Source organism: Monopterus albus, unplaced genomic scaffold (assembly GCF_001952655.1).
Source record: "Monopterus albus unplaced genomic scaffold, M_albus_1.0 scaffold110.1, whole genome shotgun sequence".
NCBI lineage: Eukaryota > Metazoa > Chordata > Actinopteri > Synbranchiformes > Synbranchidae > Monopterus > Monopterus albus.
In genome coordinates, this window is record NW_018127990.1 from 1205212 (window position 1) to 1212513 (window position 7302).

The window sequence follows — 7302 nt, forward strand, 5'->3', positions numbered from 1 at the left end:
TGACCATCCTCTCCGATTTGTGCTTGATAGACAGCGGAGCTCCTTCTCTAAAAGATTTAGACAGCTTCGTTGCTGTAAAGCACGTTATAGGAAATCTTTCCTGCCTTACTCCATTAATTTGTACAACACATCATCTTGGAGCATTAGACGATTCCTGGATTGACATCAATTATATACTGAATCACCTTTTGTATAGATTTGTATATGTTTCATTCATCATGTCAATGACATCGATTATGTATGTGTACTTGATTGTGTTGGGTTTGTTTTTAACTTTTAACGTATTTTTTTTATTTTGTTTTATATTTTTATATTTTTAGTGAGTTATTTATTCTATTTATTGGTATGTGTGCTTGATATTGAGTGTGAACCGCTGCTGAAACAATGCAATTTCCCAGATTGGGATTAATAAAGTATTTCTATCTATCTATCTATCTATCATGGTTTCTTGCACGACAGGATGGGGGTGATTAAAACCACCAGTGTTGTACTACTCATGATGGCTTCTGAAAGGAGGTGCAGACAACCTAAATCTGAGCAGTCTTACCTGAGGCTATTTGACACATAACTAGTGACCTTCTGACACTTTAAGACACATTTTCATTTTAGTTTGTGGTCTTTGAAATTATTTATGGCTTGCATTTTTAATATGTTAAAGTGCAGACCTCCCACACTTAAGGTATATTGGTTTAAACTTATTTTCTATATTTATGGTATTTTGTTAAGTTTAAAAAGGTTTTTTATTACTGTCAGATTTTGTTATGCTCGTCCTGTTGCACTATGAGCTCAGCAAAACAATTTCCTAATAATATTTGTTGTAATGCAATAAAGCTAACTGAACTCACATGGCACATTGTTGGACTACTTCTTGGGGCAGGGGCTTCCCGGAGTCTTATCACTGAGGGGATGCCAGAGAAACTATTCAAATAAAATCAAATCAAATTTTATTTGTATAGTGCCAAATCACAACAAAAGTCATCTCAGGACACTTTACAAAGTAAGGTCTAGTACTGTTATCATTATTATTACATAGGAAAAACCCAACAAACCCCCCTGTGCAGCACTTAGTAACAGTGGGGAGGAAAAACTCCCTTTAACAGAAGAAACCTCCGACAGACCCCGACTCTTGGCTCTACACTTCAGTTTTTGTCTGCACCTTTTGCACCAGGTCAAACTCAGCTCATCTTTATTGCCAGACTAGAAGTCCAAAAGAGAAAAGACACATGATGCAGATAAAATAAAACATACATGACAAAAGAAAAAAACATTGTACTGCTAAATACATCACACAGTCCTTTAATCTAGAGCAGTGGTACCCAACCCCCGGGCCGTGGACCGGTACCGGTCCGTGGATCAATTGGTACCGGGCCGTACAAGAAATTATTAATTATTTCCGTTTTATTTATTATCTGAGTCTGAACGATCTTTTATTTTGAAAAATGACCGTATTCTCTCGGTTACATCTCGGTCACTTGAGCGCCAAAACTGGCTTACTTGTGGACATATTCATCCTGCTCAATGAACTCAATCTGTCACTTCAGGGGAAAATGACAACTGTCTTCAAGTTGGCAGATAAAGTAGCTGCATTTAAAGCCAAACTGGATTTGTGGGGACGGCGCGTCAACAGAGGCATTTTGGACATGTTTCAAACATTAGCGGGGATTTTGGGTGAGACTGAGCCTGAGCCTTCATTCTCCCAGCTGGTGCACGATCACCAGTTTTGATGAAGATTTTTGAGAGGCTGGTCAGAAGAGGAAAGTGAGAAGTGTTTGTCTTCTCGGTGTGTTGTTGGATGTAGGTGAGGAGAACTGAGGGATGAAACAGGTGGGTGTCTCAGAAGGACCATCTTTCCTGTGTGCGGGGGTCCATGGAGAGGGACGGGGACTCTGATGGGGGCTGGCTGCTGCTGTCTTCTCCATTCAAACTCTTCCTACACACTGGACATGTGTCATGCTGCGTGGCCACAGAACAGAGTGTGGACAATATTAATTTTGGGCAGTTTTAGCATTAGCTGTGTCAGAGTAGATGTGAAAATAGAACTATTATAAAGTATGCTGATGACTCAGTTATTGTTAGTCTCCTCAGTGATGGTGAAGGTAGCCATGGTTCAGTCATTGAGGATTTGTCCATTGGTGTGAGGAATCCTCTCTGCAACTAAATACAACAAAAACTAAAGATATGCTCATAGATTTTAGGAGGAAACCTCATAGGCACGAAGTCACTTTAATTAAGGGGCAGACTATTGAATATGTGCAAACATACAAATATCTGGGGACGATCATTGACAGCAAATTGAGTTTTGAGGAGAACTGTGAAATGGTGTGTAAAAGATGCTAAGATTGTAGCATTACAAAGAGCCTGAATGTGCATGATGCTCAGTAAACTTTCTTCATTGTTGTCAACCAACACAATAAGCAACGAGGGAGCAAGAGAGTGAGAGACATTGAGACACTGTGGTGGAGTTTGTCTCCCCCTGGTGGCTAGAAGTTGCTCTTCTTCCAATCTGGTCACAGAAATAAACACTGAATGATCAATCATCACAAAAGTGCCTAATTATCAGCAGTGGATTATCAGAGTTCAACTGAATGTAAAACAAATCACCTCACTGCTGACATCACTTCAGAGCTCCTTCACTGTGTGAGTGTCTGAATCAGGAGTTCTCCACTGATTCATCGCCAAAGAGTGGGTGGGTTTGTGTGGTGGGCTACTGGCGATTGTGTGTGTGTTGCATCAGATCCCAGTGGCATGCATGGACACACACACACACACACACACACACACACACACACACACACACACACACACACAGGATCTAGCAGGTGTGAGATAACTGGGCTGGTGTCGTTAATCACACTCAAAATAGTTAGCCGTAATTAATTTAGAACACATTTTCTCATTCTGACGTTCAATAAATGCAGATGAAACATTTACCTGCATGGACGGATTACTGAATGGGCCAACAGGGCACAGGCTCAGGGGGCCCCCGAGACCAGAGAATAGTGAAGGGACTGTCAACATATCTGTTGGAAAGTCAGTCAAATGACAAAGAAAAGGCATACAATGGGAAAAAAATAAATGCAAAACTACAAAGAGACACAAAATGACTAAAAAGAAACAAAAACAACAGCTGAGGCAGGAAAATTACAAAAAAAAAGTAAAATAAGGACCAGCTAAAAATAGACACAAAACAAGTCAAAACCGATGCAAAATTACTACAAATAGATTCAACCTGAGCTAAATTGGACATAAAATAGCTTTATAAAAAGTCAAAGCAACTACAAAAGGACACAAAACAACCCCAAGAAGACAAACTGACTATAGTCTCACTCCTAGAAGTGTAGATGGGGCCTTGCACACGTCTGTGCCCAGGGCCCATTGTCAGCCCACGTTTATATTTAGTTTAGTTTCAGTTTCGCTCTGTGAAACGGTGTGACTCTGTGTTGACAGAGAAATAAAAAGCATTTGAGAAAACAGTGAAAATGAACAGAGATCAAAACCTAAAAAATATCAGATTTTTTTTTTGTAAATGTTAAAAGAAACAAAAACAATAAAGTGTAGATGTGAAGATGACTACTGCTGGTAATGCAGCTGTTGTGGATGTGACAGCATGGCAGTATGGGGTCACAACACACACACACACACACACACACACACACACACACACACACACACACAGGAACAAGTCAACACTTTGTAACTCTTCTGCAATCAGAGGCTGACTTCATCCTTCAACCAGCCACTGTGTGTGTGTGTGTTGGTCAGCGTTGCGTGTTGATTGCACCTCATTACGGCAGAAAGCAGCAGGATCGTGATGGAGGGAGCATGTGTGTGTGTTTGTTTTGTTTGTTGCAGTTTGAGATGGGCGAGTGCACGAGTGTGGGTGTGGAGGGTATTGCTTCAAGTTGCATTTGCTGGTTGCACGAGAGAGCAATGAAACCATGGACGCACACATACATACACAAACACACGAGTTAAAATTAATAATTACTATCTGATGATTTTTCTAAGTTAACATTGTTTAGGTTTTTATAAACAATCTGTTTTTGTTCTTTTGTCTTGATGCTAAAAACTTTTATCTACAACATTTTTGAAAATGTTTCATTTATCTTTTATTAATTATATTTTTTGTTAAATATACTTTATTTAAATTAACCAAACATCTAAGTGACAGCATGTTTTCTGCTTCATGCAGCTTCAGTTAAAGCTGATTCCCCTGTGGAGGCTCTAATTTGTGCTGCTTTACTCAGAGTTGTTTCTCCTATTTAGCTTAACCTCATTGATTTAAATTGAATAGCCAAAGTAATGGAAACACCTGCCAGTATAATGCAAAACAATCTCTGAACCAGTTTGAGCAAAACGTGAACAGAGTCACCTTTATAAAGTAGGATTTATTACAGGACTGTTGTATTAGCCTGCATTGGTGTTTGCTTGGTGTATGTAATAAATCATTTGGATTCAGGCCATTTTCATAAAGTAATCACAATTTTTTGATTTGTAAACATGGAACAAAATGACCCAGTGCCCAAAAGCAAACAAATACGGGTGCCTCACATCAGCCACAGGCCGTCACTGGGAGGGTATGGGGTTATAACGTCGATGAACAGCATTTTGATAAACTAACTGACTGTATATTAAGTTGTTAAAATGAGCTCCACCTTGAGAAGCTACACAACTGCAAATTGTTGCTGATATTTATGCATCAATAAAATAAATAAATCCATCACCACAACATGGACTTTCCATACATTTACTTACTGTAGGACTTCCACTTATGTATATATTGTTAAATTGCTAATTTTACTTAAGTAAAGAGTGCGAGTGCTTCCTACACTACTGGCTAACGTAGTTGTGACACACTACATCAGAGCTCTCGTCTCAGACTCAGGATTTGTGTGCAGTGACTGTGTGAATGCTACGTTTTGCATTGGATATTTTGCGTGCATTATAAAGTGGATACATTTATACAGTACATCACACCGCTACAAAATGGAAAACACACTGTAGTTCATAGTGAGTGAGTAATCGTACACTGAGTAGTGAGTGATTTTGGAAACACCCACACTCAGCTGATGGTTAGAACTGGTTATTTTATTACAATATCCAACATTTTTATAGCCCATTATCTTGAGATTAAGGACTTAACAAATTCCAGTTTGTTTGACAGATACAGTGTGGAGGTCAAAGGTCAGACTCCATCTTAACTCACACATTTATACAGATATCTTTGTGGGGACAGTCACTAACCCAAGTCACCCCCTAGCCTCTTAGCCTAACACTAAACCTTACTCCAACCTGACCCCTAAAATCAAAAGTTAACCCTAAAACAGCCTTGTGAAGTTGTGTCCTCACTCCCATGGTAAAAACCTCAAGCTGGTCCTCACAGTGTGCAGCCATACACACACACACACACACACACACACACACACACACACACACACACACACACACACACACAGGCATGTCACGGTGGATGCAGTCATGCCAACCACAGATGTTACTGCTGGTTTCATCACGGAGACAATCCCAGGCTGGCCTCAGTGTGTTTATAGAGAAGTACCGCCTTCACACAAACACACACACTGTATATAAGCGTCTTCTTATCTCAGTTTTGCATCATCCCTGGTGACCTCTGAGTGTGTGTGTGTGCGGCGTGGGACTGTGGAGATTAAAGATTGAGACTAGATCAGGTTTCATGAAGTAAGAATGCTACTACAAATAAAAAAAAGAGTACATTATATTTAATATAACTGCATTTGGCAAGGCTGCATAATCCTTTTAAACTCTTAGTTGTAGAGCTGCAACAACTAGTTGATTAATCAACTCAGATTTTATCTCTACAGCCCAATATAACAAATCGCAAATTTGCATCAAGGGGTTTTGTGATCTGCACAGCATGCAACCAGTGTTTAGACCCTCGAATCAGATAAAGACCCCTCCGCCAAAACCCCGAAGAGCGATAAAGGAGAGAGACATCACTTCCAGAACAGGCGTGCACTAAATGTTGTCATTTAATTAATAAAAGATTAATCCTTGAGTGGATTTTGTGTCTGAGAAATGAGAAGATTAGTTCATGCAGACTGCCAGTGTGCTGCATGTGAATGTAGAAAAGGTGAACTGAGAAATGTGTGTAAACAGTACAAAAACAAACTAATACATGGCTACATGGTAGTACACCTCTTTGTTTCCTCATGGATGGATTACTGAAGGAGCCCACTGGGCCCAGGCCCAGGGGTTCACGTGTTTACCTCTCTAATACAACCAACATGAAAAACTTAACTGTGAAAAAACTCTGCTGGTGGGTGATTTAAGCTGCATTTAGCACAGACCACCATGTACACTGGATCAGGCATTGAATACGCTCAAGGATATTTTATCATCTAACCACCCCGGGGCTTTAACCGTCTCTTAAAGCTTCCACTGTTAGCTGAATTTTACACAGCGCGAGCTCCCCAGGGCTCCATAAATCAAGATGCCCTAAAGCAAAACACACAGAGAGAGCTCTCGGGGGCAGAGACAGCCGGTCTACACACAGGAAATGGATTTCAAGCTGCAGCACACACCCAGAGCCACAGACCGCAGCCTGACTCAGGATAGAGATCAAAAGCTCATTGCCCCAACAGCACAGGTGTTGACAGGTGATGATACTGTGAAGAAGGACAGTGTGTTAGAGGAAAAGGAACAAATGAATGTGCGTGTGTTCTTGTGGCAGGCAGTAGTTGAATCAGACACTTGGTCTCTGATTTCATCACGCTGGTTATGAAAGAGACAGTAAAGTTTAACACACACACACAATGTTCCTCCTCCTGTTTCTTCAATATTTCATCATGGGGCGCAAAAACACACTAACCATGTGGAGATAACCTGCTGCTGTGTGTGTGTGTGTAACCAGACCAGCCAGGCTCTTTACCTGTCGCTTGGAATCTGTCCAATCAGAGCCGAGCCAACTACACACCCACACATGGCGGCTGTGGCTCAGAAGGTAGAGCAGCTCGACCCTCAGCTACTCTAGTTTATATATATAGTGTCCTCGGGTCTGAGTGTGTTAGGGTTTGTGTGTGCAAATGGGTGAATAGTACAAAGTCGAATGTGTCTCTTTGCATAGAAAAGTGCTATAAGACCATTATGTCACCACACACCCAGGCACAAATCTGCATAATGAAGATACCTCTGTAAGTGTCAGTCTCCTGCAGAGATTAATCAACAGGTTGACTCACATATAAAGATTTCCGGTCCATACCGTCTTTAAGGTGATGCTTCCCAACACAAGGACACTGTCAAAGATAAAGGACCAGCTTCACAATC